This window comes from Chiloscyllium plagiosum, unplaced genomic scaffold, assembly GCF_037043375.1.
Source record: "Chiloscyllium plagiosum isolate Xiang-an unplaced genomic scaffold, Cpla_swu_hap1 HiC_scaffold_28, whole genome shotgun sequence".
In the NCBI taxonomy this organism is placed as follows: Eukaryota; Metazoa; Chordata; class Chondrichthyes; order Orectolobiformes; family Hemiscylliidae; genus Chiloscyllium; species Chiloscyllium plagiosum.
The window spans coordinates 36310209-36333477 of NW_028270166.1; the positions used below are offsets into that span (position 1 = coordinate 36310209).

At 41.5% G+C, this 23269-nt stretch overlaps 1 protein-coding gene across 3 annotated transcripts in view; it reads left to right on the forward strand.

Annotated features, from left to right (window-relative positions):
- The window catches only part of sema6bb (sema domain, transmembrane domain (TM), and cytoplasmic domain, (semaphorin) 6Bb), a 554928-nt gene that overhangs the window by 226048 nt on the left and 305611 nt on the right, over positions 1 to 23269 (forward strand). The gene's annotated exons all lie outside the window — the stretch shown is intronic.

Consider the following 23269-nt stretch of genomic DNA (forward strand, 5'->3'; position numbering starts at 1 on the left):
TAGGGCTGGAAAGTTGCATGAAGTAACACGACTTTTGGTTTACCCATTCAGCTTCTTGAAGACAGAAGTCCGTCCATTTCCTCCCTCACTCGCTCTTTCTCTCGATCTGAAATTGCCAGTAGCAAAAACATAAGATTTTTTTACAGAAAAGGCAATTAGGTCTAATAAGCCAATTTTTTTTTTATTTATCTCAACTGCAACTATTTGCATGCTTGCCCTCCCTCGATTCCCCCTCTTTCCAGAAACACATCAAACTGTCTCTTGAAACCATTTACAGTTTTTACTTTAATGTCTTTCCTGGTTATTTATTCTGCAAATCTACTCTTCCTTGCAGGCAAAAAAATTTGCCTAACTTTATTTCCTATTTCACTTGCATCGCCATGTATTTGAAGCTATAATCGCCATTAGTAATTAACTTCATTAATCACCAGCATTATCTTAAAAGAAAATGTCTTCGGTTCGATTGTCTCAAAACTTATTTTCAAGGAGAACAACGTCAAATTTATTGAAATTTATAGACATATGGACCACTTCTAATACCAGATTCCTGATAACTAGATTCTTCATTAATTTCTCGTCTTTTTACCCTCTTAATGGAAATTTAATCCTTCCCAAGTTTGCCTGACGAGAACTTTCCATATGTCGCAGACAGGATGTGACTAATGCATCACACAGCAATAATATGGCTGCCTTTGATTTGTAGTTGACTGAGCCTTCAAAGATAGTTTATAAAGAATCCCTACATGTTATGGTTCTTGTTGTTAGGGTAACAGCACTGCCCTCATATTCCTCCCCCAAAGACTTAAAGTTACATAGATCTAATTTTTGCCATGGAAGCCAATCTGTCACTTCAGTCATATTACTCGACTAATAATTCAAAGGTTTGGATTGACATGCAAACACAACGGCGTAATATATCAGGCGACCACAATGGGCAATGATCATCAACAAAGTCGACATTCTGTGAGGGACTTGTAAAAGCTGCTTCAGCAGCACTAAATCTGTTAACAGTATCTGACCCAACGTCTGCAGTATAGCACTAAAACAGCATGTATGGTTACATTTTTATAGCTGTGATTCTCATTCTTGATTCGAGAATGTGGTGACCTGTGCTTCCTACGCTTTTGGTATCTGCACATATGCATTGCATTAGCGCCCAATGTTTCTTCCACCTGTACATTCCATCATTCAGTCAGGTGGTTCACTGACTTCTTGACCTATTACCCTTATAGCAAGTGATAACTGGAATAAATTACCTTCAGTTCCCAATTAAGGTACGTTTCATTCCCCTATTGGAATCAATTCACTTTTGCTCTTGTGTTAATTCAAGGATTTTCATTGAAATTTACTGGTCAGCAGCAGCTGGTAGGTCTCTTGCCCCTGAATCACAAGGTCCTTCAGTGCATAAAAACCATCGATGATATTCCTGTTCCCAAAATATGGAGGTTAGTCCGTCAATGTGAGAGACACAAAGCAAAATGAAATTGTCTTGCACCACAATATAAATTTCTTCAACCCCATTTTGCTTCAGAGTTTGAGGTGCAATTTTCACACAGTGAGAATGTGTAACCTCCCACACAGACAAGGGGAGAATGTGCAAACCCCACACAAACACGGGGAGAATGTGCAAACCCCACACAAACACGGGGAGAATGTGCAAACCCCACACAGACATGGGGAGAATGTGTAACCTCCCACACAGACACGGGGAGAATGTGCAAACCCCACACAGACACGGGGAGACTGTGTCACCCCCACACAGACACAGGGAGAATGTGTCACCCCCACACAGACACGGGGAGAATGTCCAACCTCACACAGACAGTTGCCTCAGGGTGGAATTGTACCCAGGTCCCTGGTACTGTAAAGCAGCAGCACCAACCACTGACCAACCATGCGCCCCCGAATTGCCCTGAAACACTTTCAGGTCTGTAATCTGTTCTCACGAAATCACTTGGGCTGTTCAGAGTTCTGTAGATTTTTCTGCCTCAAACACAAGAGAGGAAGCATCGTGTCAAATGTTTCACCTTTCTTGACTTAACAATGCTGCCTCATCTGGATGATGCAGTTACTTTTGGGCTGGCAAGTTTGAGAGGAAATGAAGCTCTGGATACAATGTATACCTCTCAGCCTACTCTGCTGCGGAGGCAATTAAGTTTCATCATTAATAGAAAAGCAGAATTAAACTCCAAAAATAATCCAGACTGACATTGCAGAATGTAGTGTGAAATTATAATGATGTAACCGATCAGATGATTGACATCTGAGAGTGAGTACGCAAGACGAGTCACGCAACAGCCTGACATAGTCATATCCACAGAATCACATCGCACAGACATTGTCCGAGATACTGCCATCAGCATCCCTGGATATGTCCTGTCCCACCAGCAGGACAGACCCAGCAGAGGTGACGCCACAGTGTATACAGTCAGGGAGAGTTACCCTCAATGTTGACTCCAGACTTCATGAAGTCTCATGGCATCAGGTTAAACATTGGTAAGGAAACTTCCTGCTGATTATTACGTACTGTCCTCCCTCTGCTGATGAATGTGCACTCCTCCAGTTGAACAACACTTGGAGAAAGCACTGAGGATTGCATGGCCACAAAACATACTCTGGGTGGGGGACTTCAGTGTTCACCAGTAAGAGTGGCTCGGCAGCAACACCTAGTGGTGGAGCTGGTAAGGTCTTCAAGAAGACTGGGTCTGCAGCAGGTGGTGAGGAAACCACCTGGAGGGAAAAACATACTTGACCTCATCCTTTCTAATCTGCCAGCTGCAGATGCATCCGTCCATGACAATATCGGTAAGAGTGACCACTGCACAGTCCTTGTGGAGACAAAGTCCCATCTTCACATTGAGAATTCTCTCCATTGTGTTGTGTTGTGTCGCATGATCGAGTACTAAGTGGACAGCCTTCAAATCGATCTAAATATTCAAAACTAGTCATCCATGAGGCCATCAACAACAGCAGAATTGTAACCTGACGGTTTGGTGTATACCCATTCAAACATTACTATCAAGCCAGGAGATCAACGGAGAGTGCAGGAGGGCATGCCAGGAGCAACACCAGGCATACCAGAGGATAAGTTGTCAACCTGGTGAAGCCACCAAATTGGACTACCTGCATGCCAGACAGCGAACACAGCAAGTGATAGAACAAGCTAATCGATTCCACAATCAACAGATCAAATCTAAGTTCTGCAGCCTTGCCACACCCAGCCGTGAATGGCTGTGGACGATTAAACATCTCACTGGAGGAGGAGGCTCCACAAATATCCCCATCCTCAATAGTGGGACAGCACAGCACATCAGTGCAAAAGGTAAAGCTGTAGCATTCACAAATATCTTCAGCTGCAAGTGCCGAGTGCATGATCCATCTCAGCCTCCTCCAGTGGTCCCCGGGATTACAGTTCCAGTCTTTGGCCAATTCAATTCACTGCACGTGATATCAAGAAACAGTTGGAGTCACTGGATACTGCAAAAGCAATGGGCCCTAACAACATTCCAGCAATAGTACAGGAAGACTTGCCGCATCCATAGCCAGGCTCTTCCAGAAGAGCTACAATACTATCCAGATAGGTCCTGTATACAAATCCAACTCAGCCACTTCCAACCCCATCTGTCTCCTCTCGATTATCAGTAAAGTGATAGAGGTGACATCAACAGTGCTATCAAGCAGCACCCGCTCAGCAATAACCTGCTCAGTGACGCCCAGTTTGAGTTCTGCCAGGGCCACTCAGCTCCTGACCTCACTACAGCCTTGTTCAAACATGGTAAAAAGTGTTGAATTCCAGCGGTGAGATGAGAGTGACAGCCCTTGACATCAAGGCTGCATTTGACCAAGTGTTACATCAAGGAGTCCGAGCAAACTGGAATCAATGGATATCTAAGGGGAAAACTCTCCGATGGTCGGAGTCATATCTGGCACATAGAAAGACGGTTGTGGTTGTTGGAGATCAGTCATCTCAGCTCTAGGATATCTCTGCAGGAGTTCCTCAGGGTAGTGTCCTTGGTCCAACCATCATCCGCTGCTTCATCAACAGTCTTCCCTCTGTCATAAGGCCAGAAGTGGGGATGTTTGTCTGTGATTGCACAATGTTCAGCACTATTCAAGATTCCTCAGATACTAAAGCAACCTATGTTCAAACGCAACAAGATCTGAACAATATCCAAGCTTGGGCATGTAACATTAATGCCAAACAAATCCCAGGTTGTGACCATCATCAATAATGGACAATCCAACCACTCCCCCTTGATATTCAATGGTGTTAACATCACAGAATCCCCTACTGTCAACATTCTGGGAGATACCATTGACCAGAAACTCAACTGGACTCATCACATAAACACAATGACTGCAAGAGCAGGTCAGGGGCTCGGAATACAGTGGCGAGTAACTCGCCTCCTGATCCCTCAAAGCCTGTGCACTATCTAGAAGGCACAAGTCAAGAGTGTGATGGAATACTCCCCACTTGCCTGGATGAGTGTTGCCAACAACACTCAAGAAGCTTGACACCATTGAGGACAAAGCAGCACACTTGTTTGGCACTGTATCCATAAGCATCCACTCCCTCCACCATCGATGCTCGGTAGCAACAGTGTATATTATCTAGAAGATGAAATGCTGAAATTCACCAAAGATCCTCGGAAAGCACCTTCCCAAACCACAATAACTTCCATCTAAAAGGACAAGGGCAGCAGATACATGGGAACACCATCACCTGCAAGTGCCCCTCCAAGCCACACACCATCCTAACTCGGAAATATATTACCTTTCCTTCGCTGTCGCTGGGTCAAAATCCTGGAATTTCCATCCCTAACGGCATTACGGGTCAACCCACAGCAGGTGGGCTGCAGCGATTCAAGAAGGCAACTCACCACCACCTTCTCAAGGGCAGCTAGGGACAGGCAATAAATGCTGGCCCAGCCAGTGACGTCCCCAATCCATGAGTGAATTTTAAAAAATGAATGTGAAGAGAGAGGAAAATCTTAGGTACTACATCAGAAAGTTGTATTTAAAAGACTACTAAGTACCAGTGCCAATAAAATGGTGTTACAGTGTAATGGGGAGTTGAAGCACCTTTCTAAGTGATGAGTAGTCACCTGCCTCAGTGACAATGTACATACTGATACCCACAGCCTGAGATAACTTCAGACTGGTTTCTTAATGTACAGGTAGCAGTATTGGCTTCAAGCCTAAGCTAAAGGATGGTGGCAGGGAACAAGACATAGAACAAGGCAGATGTGAAGTTAAAACAGAGTCCAAGGGACACAGCTGAAAAGGGAATATTCTGAAGGCAGGATTAAAGCTGAGAAGACTTTGATTATGGAGGGAAGACTCCATGTGGAAATACAGAATCTTTGAAGACATTGAAGCCTGGAATAAATGAGCAATACTTTCAAGTATAAAAACACAGAATTGCAAAACTTTGGCAGGTAAGGAGGAAAAATCTAAGTACTCATCCAGGTCAGACAAGTGTGATATTCCAGTAGAGACTTTACTGGTATGTCAACTATTTGTTAACAGGGAAGGCCCACAATGAAGCATTTCAGCATTGAAGAGAGATTAGTCCAGGCTGAGATTGGTTTCCTTACAGTGCAGAAGGCAAAAATGTTGATGGGGGAAGAGTATTTGTGAACCTGATTGAATGTACTCAATTGTGAGGGGCATCATAGGATCAATAAGAAGAACTCTTTTCCTTTTAGTAAATGGATCATTAACCAAGGGCATAGATTTAGGATAAAGGGCACATGCTTTCAAGTGGATTTAAGGGAAAAAAACATTCACTCAAAAGATGGTGCGTATGTCACTACCTCAAAGCTTGGTAAAGGTGGCAACAGTATTTAGGTATTTCGACTTGAAACATAATAGTTTATCAGGCAAAAAGGCCAAATGCTGGAAAATGGGATTAGTGTAGGTAGGTGCTTGATAATGGATGGAGACACAATCCTTACTTTAAAAACTCTATGACTCAAATGAGGAATGGGCAAGAAATGCTGTCCTAGCCAGATCTGCTCACGTGCCATTCCTGCTCTGAGTAAGATCTGAGTATTTCTGCATAAGTATCTCCCAGTTTACTCTTTGAGTCCCATTTCAGTTGAACTGGAAGCATTGCTTCAAGTAAAGCTTATTTCTTCAGGATCAGTGAAATGAAGCTCATGTTTTGCAATTTCACGTCACAGGTTTCGAGCTGGTTAACAAGTAAAGTCTGAGGTGATGGACATTTGCAGCCTCTTTCCATGAGGAAATACTGCAGTCAAGCACTTTCTCTCATCTTCTTACCTTTTACTCGACCCTTACTGTCATCGTCACCGTGTCATAGAGGCTAGTTACACTGCGGCTGTAGTGTTAAGTTGTGGCATGAAATGGAGAGTTAAAATTGTGCTAATGGAGTGATTCAGGCAGTTAGACTAGTAGAAAAATTCTCATTTTGCTGTCGATTAGCTCCTCAGCGGGTGAGGTAGAAGAAGGTCAACTTTCACAAGATAACTGTAAATGAGGAGGAGTTTTGAATGCTCACACACTGATAGCGTTCCCATCACATTTGAACATTTTCTTCTCCCTAACATTGTATTCAAGGGTGCTGAAGAACGGCTTCCATTTTGTGCTCCATAGTAAGACGAAGAGAGATTAGATAGGCTGCGATCAATTTCCTTAGATCCAGAATACTCAGAGCAAGTGCTACCCAATTAGGTGCTGACTAAAGCCTTATTCATTCTGTTCAATCTCAACAGCACCCATACGATGCCTGCTGAACAGTTTCCCATTTACCACACCAGCTAATTGAGAACCAAAGCAAAAGAGAAAGATTATGACCTCTAGGAGAACAATGTTGTCATATTCTGTTGCTCTCTGTTTGGTTGTGAGTCTGGAAACTGATCTGTGCTTACTGTGCTTGATTGCTTAACCCTGGACTTAAACACAATGTTAACAGACACCACTACAATCATTAAAAGTCGAACTGTAAGCATGAATCTTGTAATTGAAGAGGTATTTTGAAACTTTTGTTAAGTAAATCTGTTTCCTACTTGAAAACTAGTGGTATCTTGCATTGCTCTGAGAATATATTTTAAAAATCAACAAATAGGCACAATTACAACGTTTAAAATGCATGATTGGATAAATACATGAATAGGAAAAGTTTGGAGTGATATGGGCCAGGAGCAGGTTGGTGGGACTAGTTTAGTTTGATTAGATTAGATTAGATTCCCTACAGTGTGGCAACAGTCCCTTTGGCCCAACAAGTCCACACCGACCCTCCGAAGAGTAACCCATCCAGTCCCATTTTCCTCTGACTAATGCACCTAACACTATGGGCAATTTAGCATGGCCAGTTCACCTAACCTACACATCTTTGGACTGTGAGAGGAAACCGGAGCACCCAGAGGAAACCCACGCAGACACGGGGATAATGTGCAAACTCCACACAGACAATTGTTGAGGCTGGAATTGAATCTGGGACCCTGGTGCTGTGAAGCAGCAGTGCTAACCACTGAGCCACCATGCCACCCAGTTTGGGATTATGTTCAGCAGACTAGTTGGATCCAAGACTCTGTTTCCAAGCTGGATGACTCTATGACTCAATGACACAAGCACCTGAAATTACAGAATGTGGAACCAATAGATTAATCTCATAGCTGGCAGAAAGAGGAATCTTTCAACTTGTCATTTGCTGTGAAGTTAAAAGATCAGTGTCCAACCTGGTCTTCCTTGTGTGTTGATGAGTCAATTATGAAGATTATTCTGATTTGCAATGCCTGTGCTGTTGCAACTACATGAATACTTCCAATATAAGTGACCATGAAGCATCTAAAACTTGAATAAAATATTTCCCATTTTCATTTTCAACAACAGAAAAGAATACAGCTTTAATAAGTTTTCAAGTACACATCCTTAGCACATTCTCCAGCCATTATTGCCTTTGAAACCTAATCAGCATTGCTGATATTAATTTTGCAAGGACAGCATGCTGTTATTCTGAACAAAGATTAACACAAATCATTGTGGTTTGAATCAATTCAAATGGCAATCCTGTGAAATTAAGAGGAAATCTTTCAGAAGCTCAGGTTTTATTGTTGTACTCTTTTGTTCCTGAGGGTGTGGAAGGAACAGTTCCAAAGGTACGCGATTCATATCTCATCTGTGAGCAGTTTTCATATGTAAATTTATAAATGTCAGGCTTATTTGTCAAAAGATGAGGAGAGAACTCCACAACAATTTCCATTTAAATAGCGTATTTAATGTAATAAGAAGTTTCAAATTACTTCACTGGATGGTCATCAAACAAAATTTGACATCAAGCCACTTTTGGGATATTAAAACTGGTGGCCCAAAACTTGATCAAAGAATACCTTTAAGCTGCATCTGGGAAGATGAAGGACAAATACAGAGACACTGAGGTCGAAGGAGGCAATTTCCAGAGTTTGAGATCTAGTAACTCAAGGATGTCAAAACAATATTACCTCTAATTTGGAACCAGTTGGCATAAAGTTGGCATACCCACTTGAGGGTCACGATATCTGAGGTGAGAAGTAAAAAGAAGTTACTTTGGTGATTTTGTGTGCCAAATGTGCATGTTCACTTGAGTTATTTTTTGCGACAGGGAAGAAAAGGTTTCATGTGTAGTCTGCCCAGAAAGTGTTTGATGCCTGAACTGGAAAGCATTCAGGTCCTCAGTACCAACATCCCTTACCTCAATGAGCACGCAACTTGCACAGCAACAAAACAGGAGATTGCATTTTGAAGTCTTTAGGAAATAGTGCGATTGTGTACAATCGACGTCATATACTACTAAAGTATTGTTAAAATCTGGTTTCAATGAACATTGTGAAAATGCTTTTGTGGTTAGTCTTCAGTAAATAATGCAATTGCTAACTATACTTGCATATAAGCAGCATTTCCCTCAGCTTTTGTTCCAGTAAATCTGTCATGACCAAAATTAAGTCAATTGAGGTGGATTTGTGAGACTTTGCATATAATTTCTCAAAAGCCCAGAAAATGCCAATTTAACTTTAAAAATCTGTTTAATTTATGGATCTATGTTTTTATTTTCCTTTCTAAGGGTTTTCTGAAGATAGAAGTGAGCACTAGTTGTGAGAACAGTACAGGCCAAATCCTGATAAATGATATTAGTGTTGGTATTAATGATATCAAAGTGTGTTTGCATACTGTGTACATGGCAGCTTAATGAGAAAGGCATGATTAACGCCTACAAAGATCATATTTGCAAGCCATTCACTGTCATAATTAGACAGCCAACAAATCCTAAAACTTCTATGAAAATGCGATGTCTTGGCTCCGACCTAGCAAATTCCAGAAGCTTCTACCATGGGAAGTCCAGCTTCAGAAACCAGCAGCTAAAATTTACTATAAAGACACCTTTAGATTGACTCAGATTCATCATAGATCATTCTGTGATTGGTTTGGAGGTCTTTCCTGTTTATGATAAATAAAACGTCTGACCATTTCCAAGCCAGGTTCACCCCATGGCTCATGAATCTGATGGTTTGTGCTCAGAATGCTCCCAAAGGTGCAACCACCTCACATGGTCCTTTTTCACAAATGAATTTATACTGTCAGGATGAAATTAGGTGTGGACTCAAAACAGACCACTGCATTTGTTAAAATGCATGTCCAATATTCCACCTATTAAAGTCACTTAGACTGAGTATCTGGGTTAACTGGGATAACAGCTGTTTATACCACATTAATGCTTAATTCACCCCATCAAGGGGCAAAGATCCTGTCCTCACTTACAGTCACAGAGTCATAGAGGTGTACAGAACAAAAACATGCTTTGATCCAACTTGTCCACACTGGCCAGATATCCTAAATTAATCTAGTCCCATGTGCCAGCAGTTGGCCCATATCCCTCTATACTCTTCCTATTCATATATTCATCCAGAAGCCTTTTAAATGTTGTAATTGTACCAATCTCCACCACTTCCTCTGACAGCTCATTTCATACACACACTACCTTCAGCATGAAAACGTTGCCCCTTTGGCCCCTTTTAGATCTTTCTCCAGTCACCTTTAACCTATGCTCCCTAGTATTGGGCTCCCCCACCCTAACAATTCACTTATTGTCTGTGTGTAAACTGATAAGTGGTAAAAGCATTGGATTAAAATAATATATAATTAATCTGTATATAACCACTGATCAAAATGGCACCAAAAAGTTTGCAAGAAGAATTAATTTGGAAGTTACTAAGCAGAAGATTAAGGACAATAGACAATAGGTGCAGGAGTCGGCCATTCAGCCCTTCGAGCCTGCACCGCCATTCAATATAATCATGGCTGATCATTCCTAATCAGTATCCTGTTCCTGCCTTATCTCCATAACCCTTGATTCCACTATCTTTGAGAGCTCTATCCAACTCTTTCTTAAATTAATCCAGAGAGTGGGCCTCCACTGCCCTCTGCGGCAGAGCATTCCACAAGCCACCACTCTCTGGGTGAAGAAGTTTCTCCTGAGCTCTGTCCTAAATGGTCTACCCTGTATTGGGAATATCACTGTTCACTATCTTGGAGGTACTGCAGTCCACTCCTTAACAGCCCAGCCCAACACTGATTGAAAATCATGACAATACAAACTGGAGATAATTATTTAAGAAGTAACTATCCATAAAGTTATGCTGAATAAAAGGAGTACTTGTCACAGTTCTGAGCTGAACCGACCAGGACAGGTCCCAGATTTGGTTTTAAAACATTGTTCTCAGGTGGAATTGCAACTTGCTTTTAGAAATTAAGTGTAACAGAGGAGGCAGTAATCAGTTGGCTTTCCCAGACTTGAATTTCCAACAGCAACTCCAGTTGAAATGTACAAACATGCTGTGATAGGCGGTCCATTCCTAACTAAATAATCTAGTGTACAGACATCGAATAGCAGGGATTACAGTGGGACTGAAGAGAAAGAGGCCACCATCCCCTGACAAAAATCTGGCCATTGTGTAAACAGTAACCATTGGTCACTTAGACAAGGGTGGCTAATGCTTATGGAGGGGTATCTCATAAAAAGCTAACTCCTTCAACATAAGAGAGAAAAAGAAGTAAACTAGTCCAAGAAAAGCAAGGTTCCATGTCAGCAATCAGAATTGACTGAATCTGCTTTAGCTTAGATTTTAAAGTCAGATTATCCCAAACTGATCCAAGCTCAACAACTTTGATCTGGATGCTAATTTGTGTCACTAATGGTTCAATTAAAAGACTGGTTGAGTTCCAACTATTCAGCTTGTGTTGGAATTCCTGCTTTGGCAGATTTTTTTCTACTACTCCCGACCAACTCTTTCCTTGTATGTCTCAGAGGGACTGACTACTTACTGGAGTATAGTTCTATGGCTGCAAGTTGGCCCAAACCCCCTTGCCTATGTGGCCATTCTCCAAATGGAATGTACTGGAAAAATATTAGACAGTGGCAGTCATCACTGCTGAGCTGGGTCCTGACAGTAGACTGCTTCCAATGGGCTCAGCATCCAAACTGTGATCCTCCTGGTCAGTGTCTGTTTCACATGTTCTTCATCAAGTTGAATCACTTGGGGAACACGTGCATTTCTGCACAGATGCCATCTCAAGGCAGGTTAAGTGGAGTGGAGTTGCTCAAGCCAGTCAAGCAGGACCTGACGGGTTGGAAGGGATGGCATTGATGGTGAGGACAGTGAATGGTGTTGCTGCAAAGGCAGTAGACTGTTACATAAAACCCACTTCAGGGAGGCAGGGGGCAATTATATGAGTATGCAATTGGAAGTGAGATATTTCACCCACCACCAGCACACATCGGAACATAATGGCCAACGTTTATTGTTGGGATGTTTTCTGTATTTTTTTCACAAATGCAACCTTGATGGGATTTTTACTTTCATTTAGATCATGATGTTGTTATGAGGTGAAATGTAAGTCACAAGGAGTTAACCCCTAGAATGCTACAAACAATCTGAGAAGCTGCTTAGTTGGGGTACCAGTCACTATGTTGGCTGGCCTTGAAAATCAGGTTAAGTAAGGAGCGTTCTCCAATACTTTCAATGTAATGGACCATCAGCAACTAGCCCAGCTAATTAGGATTCATTTTATTTTGTCTTAATTTTACTTTTTTTATTATTATGTAAGACTTCTGACATTAATATAGGCACTGTGGTGTGGCGACTGATAAAACCCTTCATTGTATTTTTCATGTAAAAGAATATGTGACATTAAATTTCTATTCTATTCTATTCTATTCTATTAACATGATGTTCACATCAAGAGAGGTGGCTTCTTATTCAAGGTGGTTGATTTGATTAGCAGGCCATTGACCTTGTCCCTTAACAGTGAAAATAGACATTAACATTTACCATTCTCTCTCTTTCTGGAAAAAGGTGGTGAGCAGCTTAAGTGTGCAACAGTGAGGGAGGTAGAGACACAGAATTCTTACTTTCTCACCAGTTAGATTAGATTCCCTACAGTGTGGAAACAGGCCCTTTGGCCCAACCAGTCCACACCGACCCTCTGCAGAGTAACCCACCCAGACCCATTTCCCTCTGACTAATGCGCCTAACACTATGGGCAAATTAGCATGACCAATTCACCTGACTTGCACATCTTTGGACTGTGGAAGGAAACCCACGCAGACACAGGGAGAATGTTCAAACTCTACACAGACAGTCACCCAAGGCTGGAATCGAACCTGGGACCCTGGCGCTGTGAGGCAGCAGTGCTAACCACCGTGCTGCCCCAAGTTAGTGAAGAATGTATGGAGCTTGAGGCCAAAGCATGAATACATGCAACCTTCAGAGTAAGATTAGTTCCAGTCACTTCAGGGATTGCTGACTCGTAAAGTGAATTAAGCTGATTAGCAAAGGTAGAATGGTATATTCTGTTACTTTTTATGATGTAAGAAGCAAGTAGGGAATTGATTGAATCTTAATGAAACTTGTATTTTGTTCATTGATATATTTAATGAAAGACGAATCTGTTCATTGTTCACAATTGGCTTCATCTCACAAGAGTGTTTATAAATCCATTGTTAGATGTTATGTGAAACAGATGATGCATGTAAGATTTTATCATTCAGCACACAGTACACTTATAGGCATCTTATTGTTACAAATCCTCGGCCACACTCTTATGTAACTAGATACTGGACAGCAAGATGGAAGCACCAAGGGACACAAACCTAAGACTGGCAAGTAATATAGCAATAGAGATTTGCCAAGATCTAATTAATGACCTGGTCCTTGTGAAATATTCTTTAAGTCCATAGAAGATAAAAGGTGGCCTTTAAGTTGGTGGCTGATTCATTGAGTGCAGGGTAATAACAGTTGGACCTTTGACATTTGTAATGATTACTGTCATTCATATTTATCCTTTAACTAATCCTGCTCATTCAGTAGGGAAACCCATTTCTTCAAGTAGCGCTGAGAGGTGATGTCAGTGAGGGAGATAGTAGAGAATGCAATGCTGGACTTAACAGCTAGAACTTTGCTCACAAGGTGTGGAGAATGAGTCAGGACATTTCACCAACTTGCTATAGCCATCTCAGTCCTGACTTTCTTACTCTGGGTTCGCAGGTCTGAGATAGAGCATAGAGATAGACCCACTGCCTCCTAACACAGTTCAAAGACTGCCACGGGGACTGGTATGTGTGACAAGCTCACTGTTCAAAAGATCTATCACAGTGCCCAGGCTACTTTCCCTCAAACTCAGCACCGCCCACACATTTTTTATTCCACTTCTGTACCTCCATGCCAGTCTATGATTCTACGCACTCCCCAATACTTCTTACAGCTAGCCTCCCTGCCAATCCATGCCCAACGCTTGCTCTTACACCTTACATGACAACATGCCAACTACTAGACCCTCAAAAGCATGTGAAATGAAATATAAGTCTAATTATCTATTTCAGCTTTCACTATATTAAAAAAAAGCACTCGCATTCACAAGAGCCCAAATTCATTTGAATCTCCACAAGTATTTGCTCCTTTATTGAAAACAGATTTGTATTCATGACTCCACATCAGAGACAGCTAATCCTTTCATTCTGAGTTCAAATGGCCTGTGGAATTTGGGATAGCCTCATGTGGAAGTCATGCTTAACCCTGTTCGACGGATTCTTGGGTGAGGGAAGGGTTTCCTGGACCTGCTTAATGCAAAGCACACTCATGTGGTAATGTCAGGCGTGAGACAGCACACTGGCCTAATGAGTGGGTGTGATCGATGAGTGTCAGCCATGGGGGTGAACTGAGGCTGTGTTTCGATAATAAAGGGTGAATTTCCCATTGCAGTGCGTGGCCCATTTGGAGCGCTGCACAGACCCTTTAAGATTGTTGTGTGACTGTACAGAAGCATTTCTTGAAAAACCGCTACTTTCGTGAGGCTGGTTTGTCCCCTGGGTGGCCTACCTGTCCCATCGTACACATCCGTGCAGGTTAGAGGGGACATTGGTGGGAACTGCACCTGTAATTCCCTGGTATGGAGAAGGGGATCATGGTTTTGGGGGAATGTTGGGGTTTTGGTGAGTCAGGGCACTCATTTTGAGACTAGGTCAAATGCTAATTATCAACAAAAATGTATTCAAGACAAACCACAAAAACATCTGTGGATGATAGTGAAACATACAGCCATTATTTTGTGGTTAGCTTTCTGAAGTGATGATGCTTCACACAAGGAGATGATTTTTATCACATCTTCTGTTGCTTAGGCAGAGATTATTTTGAAAACATCTTTGCTGTTTTCTTCCAGTTTCTGAACCTTCCATGGCCTTGCCCCCTAGCATTTATTGCCCAGAGGGCAGTTAAGAGTGAACAACATTGCTGTGGATCTGGAGTCACACTTAAGCCAGACCAGGTAAAGACAGCAGTTTCCTTCCCTGAAGAGCATTGGTTTTCCCCCAACAATCCACTCTTGGTTCAAATTGTATTCAGTTCCACCAAGTACCATGATAGGATTTGAACCCAGGTGGCCAGAACATTGCCTAGGTCTCTGGGTTAACCGTCCAGCGATAATACCACTAGGCCATTGCCTCCACTTTGTGTGAGCTTGAATAAAGGACAAGTCAACCCTCACTGAGGCCCTGAACCAAATTCCAGTGCAGGAATCATCTGTCCAGCAGGAGTCACTGGATAATGATCAGAGAAAAATCCCTGGCTGTTAGCTTGATTGCCCAAGGAGCACAGGGCACAGTTACAGCATCCCCACTGTTGCCACTGGTGGGAACAAGCAAAAAGCAGAGATCAAAGCTGGTGCTGTTCTATTCTGTATCAGTCAGCTTCTTGTCAAGCCAGCATGTTTATTGAGACTGGTCTAATTGTAAGCCAGCAGCAGATCCCCCTCTCCCCTTCGTACCATTCTCTGTGGAATACTTCATCCCTCCAGTCAGTTATCAAGAGTTTAGTTTCCTTGAGAGGATTAAAAAGCTGAAGTCTTTATTATCGGAAAACAAAGACATTTTTATTACCATTTATTTTTCATTTTGTGGACAATTACGACCTGAATCTCTTGGGATTTCCTTTTTGCATATATGTTTTTTTTGCAAATTTTAACATTAAATAGCTGGAATCGACCATATTGTTAACGTTTAATGTGTTCGGTGCCAGTCATTTCCAAACCTGGTGACAGCCACAGAGAGCCTTCAGCCAAAATAATGAAGATAATGAGCTGGCCTATGGAACGTATATCTTACCTGCAGGCAAATCCACCAACAGTGCAAGGAGAACTCTAAGCTGATGATTCTTATTCACCTCTCAGTGATAGGCAAGAAAGGAAATGAAGACTGCTACATAGTCAGGATAAAGTATGAAATATTTTATTAATGTAAACAAGATAATTGAATAATTGCCTTGTAAAAGACTCTCTAATTATGATTAATACTGTGCATTCAGTTATAACACTAAAATTTATGATACACTGGAACCTTGCAATAACCTATTGCTGCTTTGAATCTATCCACTTTAGTAATCGAGGTAACTGAGCGATGCTTAGCATGTTTTCTATGGCCACAGTGCTACTGGACAAACAAATCAGAGTTCCTGCCCTGATTTTTGTTAAACATAGAGAGACCTCGGGTTGATTTTCTAAGTGTCTGTTCCTCACGTAAGACCGTGTCAGTGAAGGATAGCAGTACTGAAGTCACAACATAAATCCCTATTTTGGGTCATCCTTTCCAATACCTGCTTTGGCTTAGCATCTAACTTTCAGATTATGAGGAACATTTGCACCAATAACAATACCATATAAATGCATTGTTGTTGACTTCACCTGACCTCCTCACAACAACAATAACGTACATGTTATGTAACTAGTATTTTTAATAATCCAAAGCAGTTCACAGGTGAGAAAAGAATTAAATACAAAAGTATTTAAGGGCAGGACAACACAGTAAGAATTCAGTTGAGGAGATGGCTTTTTAATAGCTGAGTTTTTAAAGGCAGAGACAGGACGCAAATTTAGTAAACAGAGTTACAAACTGGTGCCTCTGTCACCCATGTTGGAGACAAAGGGCGGAAGACAAAAGATTTTAGAGTTAGAAGACTTTGTAGTTTTTAAGATATATCTGGTGAAACTATGAAAAATTTGAAGATGAAGGTAATAATATTGTTGGACTGGGAAACAAGGAGTCAATACACATCAGTGAGATTGCAGCGCAGAAGGCCAGTGGCAAATTTTAGATCATCAGGAATTTAGGGAGGTCAACGAGTTCAAAATTGGAGAAAACAAATGTCGAGTTGATGAAGACTGAAGTAAAAGGAATGACCACGATTTCAAGCAGGTGATGTTATGACAATTAAAATAATTAGATTCAGTGAATGATAAGATGGTTTTGTGCTAGATTATGGGCTGTCCAGGTTATCAAAAATCTATATATCCTGAGTTAGGCAGGACACACAAGAAAACAAAAAATAACCTGTTCCTTTTTGTTGTGTATTCATCTTCTCTTCTTCCTGGAAAAAATGTTGAGCCTGACTCTTAAGACAGAGAAACAAATGGTGAAGTTATAGGGTGGCCCTTGAGTGTGATTAGGGGCTTTCTGTGCAGCATAGAATTCAGTGAAGTTTGAAACTCAGATATTTAGTCAGCAAAGACACACCTTCAGCGAAACTGAAAAGGCAATCAGACCAGGAGCTCGAGCCAACTTTCCTGTTGCTAGCCAATGTGGTGCCACACCAGCAGTAATCAATTCCATATGGACAAAGATGGAGATTATATGTAGTCTGTGGGAAGAAGCTCTCCTTCCATAAATAATTCATTCCACTCATTTAATTTCCTCATTCTGTAATTCCCAATAGGATGGCTGGTAAGGAGAATGCAGTTCTCTGCTGTTGTAGACAAGAGTGACCTTTTCGGTTGGATAGAAGGGATGTGAACTCCAGTTGAAGATATTTCTGAAAGATTAATTAAATAATGTCTCACCACCCACCCAGACTTCAATTCTAATATTTTTAGACACCAAAAAATTTTTTTAAAAAATGTACAGCATGGAAACAGACCCTTCAGTCCAACCCATCCATGCCGACCAGATATCCCAACCCAATCTAATCCCACCTGCCAGCACCCGGCCCATATCCCTCCAAACCCTTCCTATTCATATACCCATCCAAATGCCTCTTAAATGTTGCAATTGTACCAGCCTCCACCACATCCTCTGGCAGCTCATTCCATACACATACCACCCTCTGCGTGAAAAAGTTGCCCCTTAGGTCTCTTTTATATCTTTCCCTCTCACCCTAAACCTATGCCCTCTAGTTCTGGACTCCTTGACCCCAGGGAAAAGACTTTGTCTATTTATCCTATCCATGCCCCTCATAATTTTGTAAACCTCTATAAGGTCACCCCTCAGCCTCTGACACTCCAGGGAAAACAGCCCCAGCCTGTTCAGCCTCTCCCTGTAGCTTAGATCCTCCAATCTTGGCAACATCCTTGTTAATCTTTTCTGAACCTTTTCAAGTTTCACAACATCTTTCCGATAGGAAGGAGACCAGAATTGCATGCAATATTCCAACAGTGGCCTAACCAATGTCCTGTACAGCCGCAACATGACCTCCTGACCCCTGTACTCAATACTCTGACCAACAAAGGAAAGCATACCAAACGCCTTCTTCACTATCCTCTCTACCTGCAACTCCACTTTCAAGGAGCTATGAAGCTGCACTCCAAGGTCTCTTTGTTCAGCAACACTCCCTAGGACCTTACCATTAAGTGTATAAGTCCTGCTAAGATTTGCTTTCCCAAAATGCAGCACCTTGCATATATCTGAATTTAACTCCATCTGCCACTTCTCAGCCCACTGGCCCATCTGGTCAAGATCCTGTTGTAATCTGAGGTAACCCTCCACTACACCTCCGATCTTGGTGTCATCTGCAAACTTACTAACTGTACGTCTTATGCTCGCATCCAAATCATTTATGTAAATGACAAAAAGTAAAGGGCCCACCACCGATCCTTGTGGCACTCCACTGGTCACAGGCCTCCAGTCTGAAAAACAGCCCTCCACCACCACCCTCTGTCTTCTACCTTTGAGCCAGTTCTGTATCCAATTGGCTAGTTCTCCCTGTATTCCATGAGATCTAACCTTGCTAATCAGTCTCCCATGGGGAACCTTGTTGAATGCCTTACTGCAGTCCATATAAATCACATCTACTGCTCTGCCCTCATCAATCTTCTTTGTTACTTCTTCAAAAAACTCAATCAAGTTTGTGAGACATGATTTCCCACGCACAAAGTCATGTTGACTCATCTCCCGGATTTCTCACAGTATTGTCTAGGGCGGATCACCATTCATTTTGAGAGACTCCAGGGCACCTCATGGGGATTGCTCTCAGCAAAGCAGAGAGTAACTCTTTCCTGTATCTAACATGGAATCTACCTGACCAGGAACTACTTGAAATATTGCTTACCATAAAAGAAAATTTAAAATAAATGTAGATTCAAGCTTGCAGTGTTCTTGCTGCTGGGAGAGTTGCATTACCTCATAGCTGTGGTCTTAGTGAAAGGTTTCGATCACTTCTGAGATGTCCTTTATGAGCGAGGATTTATTTGAAGTCGATCAGAAGAAGTTTATTTGGGATATATTATGGGAAAATATATAGCATCAGGGTGATGAATGCAGAGTAATTCAATTTGTAATCCAACCACTGAAAGCCACAAGCAGCTTGTTACCCATGAGTTATATGGCAGGTCACTTGTGGTTTTGTTCTTAGTGAAGAGCTGAATTGATTAGGGAATGGAGTAATGTTCCAGTTTGCTCCATAACACTTATGTCATGCTTCAAGAGCAGTATATTTTAAATAATCCAAAATGGAATAATTGGTGTCAGGTTGGGTGGGATTTGAATGTAGTCTAATTGTGAAATAATAAATGCTAGCATATAAAAAACTACTTCTAATATTCTCAATGTTTAAATTTCACCTTCTTTTCCTATAAATATGTTACTGTTTTGTGTCCTTTAGAGTGAATTATGAGAACAGAACTTTTTTTTTCCAATTTCAATCACCCAATGGCAGTTGCAACAGATGGGTGTTTGACCCTTTATGTCATGTGGTGATCCTCAACCTTCATGACTGTGCAATGCCAGAAGTCTGCAAATGCGTGGCTCTGAATTTCCAGTCACTTCTCATTTTCAGCTTGACCAAGCTATCCTCGGCCTCTTCGACCTTTCCAATGAAAGGAGGAGCATCACCCTGTCTTTCCATTAGGCACTATGCAGCTTCTGGATTCAATGATTTTGGAATGTAATCTCTGGTCCATTTTCTCTGAGAGGAGATGTTAATGATGACTCTGCTGTTCGCATTTCCACCTCCTCTTCTCAGAACAACTTTTGCCTCTCATCCCTCTACTATCCTCATTCACCTTTGCACCATCATTTCTTTTGCCATTTAATCTCCTTTGCTCCTACCATGTCACAGACTCTTCCTTTTGTTCATTTGGCATGTCCCCTCTTTGCCTGCCTCTGTTTAAAACCTATTATCTCCCTTGCTTTTTCCACATGCAACAAGACCATTACTCTTTCTACTCAGGCTGCCAGACCTGCGGATTATTTCCAGCACTTTCTGTTTAGATTATGGAAGATTTTCTCCCTTGTTTTTACTCCTTTTTCTCTTGAACATTATGTTCTGTTCTGCTTACTCCCAAAGAACTTAATATTGAATCCATATCAACCTTCAAAGAGTGATAAACATCAATAACTAGATCAATAGTTGACAACTGCAGAATATCCCCTTTGTCTTTGTATTTGTTGAGGTGACCCTTTGGATTTGGAGTGGCTCAATGGGTTGTAAGCCAGAAAGTCTGGGTTCAATACCCATTCCAGGAATTGCTGGTTTTACAGAAACTCAACCCGTTACTGCAGGCAAGCTAGTGTGTGTTGTTGCTAGTCTCCAACCTGAATAAATGAAGAGGGAGGAAATTTGTAAAACCATTCACCAAATACCAAAGTGCTGGCTGATGTGAGGGTGATCAACCAGTATTGCGAGGACTGCGTGGATGGTGTGAAAAAATCGAGAAGGGAACCATCCATTAGTTGAGCTGTCCTTTTGCACAGATGTCCGGCCTCAGTGGGGTCTCCTGGCCTCAGCGAAGACTCCCAGCCTTGAGGTGAACCTGGTGCGGTCTGGATGTTAGATACCTGTGCAGACTGGGTTGAAAGGACTGTTATTCTGAACGTTTATTTCTTTATTTTTCTAATTTTTTTCCGAAGAATTTGTACTAAGGCACTTTGGTACATAAGATGGCACTGTCAATTGTGACTTGTAAATTTTTCACTGTACCCATGTGAGGACATGTTATAAAAAAACTCATTCTGAGTTCTTTGGAAATGACTAAAGGTGATTCGTAACTTTAATGCTCAGCAAAACAGGAAGTGTATTTATTAGCATGTGATTTTTTTTTTCTTACTCCTGTGGAATTAAGTTTGAATGCACAAACTCCCTGGGGAGTTTCAGTTGATGTGAGCAGGTACACGATTAATGAATTCAAGGTGTTCCCTGATGGATGGCCATCATGCAGGGATATTTGCTATCTGCGGAACTGAAGCCAGATGTAATGAGGGTGAACCACAGGGGCTACCATACTGCCTGCTCCTGTCGGTTTGAATATTTTTAGAAACATATTCCCAAATTCCCTCAGCAAGTGTGCGCAGTTACAAAATAGATAGTGCAACTCAGGAGTGTAATGAGCATGTGTAGTTTTTGTAACCTGAATTGTTATTGTGATTGCAAGACAAGCAGGGACAATGAAGCAAGAGATAATAGTGGAACAGGTTATGTGGTAGCAATCAAATCTGCTCACTTCAGTATTTTCACTACTTCCAATATATTTCATAGAAAATCATGGGTACGTTGGCAAGATGTCACTTGGTGCACCTTTAACGGTTGAAGTTTGCAGTCGTTAACAAGGATGTTACACCACATCAAGTCATTTTCCTTTAGAATCCTAGCAGTCCGTGCCTGGTTTATCTTGTTTGCTTTTTGGAAATCTACCAAACCAAAGTAAGTACGCAAGGAGGGATTTGATTCATAGTTGATGTAAGAACACGCAGTGCAGCTCATCAATTAGGGCAAGAAAGTTGAGTGCACAAGATAAACAGGCAATGTTTGAAGGGAACCTATGAGATGCAGGGAATATGCCACTGACGACTCAACGTGTACCTGGGCTACTTAGAATTAATGAGACATAATGATCTGGAAGTTGCCAAGTTCAATCCCTGTTCAATGTAAAATTAGCTGATTCTAACAGACATAGCATTTGCTTGAATGTTCTTCAATGGTGAAGGTGGAAATTAGGAGGGAGTTTTCAGTTTCTGGTTGCCATTGAGTAATTCATGGCAGAATATGGCTGCTGGGAGAGAACAAGTTGTGCTTTCTTCAGCAACCCCCATAGCCAGAGCGTAATCCCTATTCCCCAGTGCTCAATGTCAACACTTATACGTGAGGGTTGTATACATCAGCATAATGCTGATGCTCACCTTACCCATATCCCAGCAACATGGAGTATCTTAAGGAGTGAAGGGGGGGAATGGGAATAGGAACTGGAGGAAAAGAAAACTCAAGAAGAAAATGTAAAGGAGTTCTATACTGAGCACTGAGGGGACGATTAAATGATTGTGTGAGTTCAATGGGATGGAGTGCATAGGAAAAAGGATGAAATTGAGGTTGAAAGATGTAATGAAATACACTGCAATTCACTTTCTGATCTCAAATTATTGCACACAACCTTTCCTCAGAGATGTAATTTCATATTTTCATGCTTTGTAGAAAATATCTAAGTTATGAAAGCTATATTCTCATTGAATATTTATTTGTGTTATCTAGATGTGAGGTTGTGCAAACAAAAAGCAGCAGATAAAAGAGGGCAGAATGATCAAAACATTCTTTAACCTTGGCAGAACCGAAGTGATTACAGAGTAATGTAAAACAGGAAGATACATATGTGCTGTGATAAACATATGTTTGTCGCAGTGAATAAAGGAGGATGACAATTCAATCTCTTTCAGAATTCTAAAGTAATCACTGACTCATGTCTGTTCAGGTAGTTGATTGACACACTGGACATCAATTTTACATAAGAAACTAAAGCAAGACAAAACCATCTATTCTTCACCCTACTCCTTTCAGTGTTTTTGTATAATCTACCTCATCATACATGATCCCCATTAATTTAATTTCCTTCCATAGATCATGTACTATCTCCCGTGGATTTTTCCCATCTACTAATATCTTTCTCCATGTAAAGTCTTTCATAATATAAGCCCATTAATTTCTAGCCATAGACATATATAATCTATTTTGTCATGAATTGCATCCACCCACTTAATCTTCTAAGTGTAACTTCTACGACATTTATTCTAAAACATGGAAATTATTAGGTTGAACTTAGTGCCACCTTTAGAAGGTCATTGTGCACCAGATCACACACTGTCAGTCTGAAGATGCCCTGCATGGTTAATATCTTTTTGCCCCAGATTTGCCAGGCTATAAGCTTTGTGAACAAAAGACAATCTAACCCCCACCCCTTGACATTCAACAGTATTGCCATCATTGAATCTCCCCAGTATCAACATCCTGGGTGCTTTCATTGACCAGAAACTCAATTGGACTCGCCACATAAATACTGGCCAAAAGAGCAGGTCAGTGGGTAGGAATACAGAGGTGAGTAACTCAACTGACTCTCCAAAGCCTAGCCACTATCTATAAGGCACAAGTCAGCTGTGTGATGGAATACTCCCCACTTGCCTGGATGAGTGCAGCTCCAGCAACACTCAAGAAGCTTGACACCATCCAGGAAAAAGCAGCCCGTTTGATTG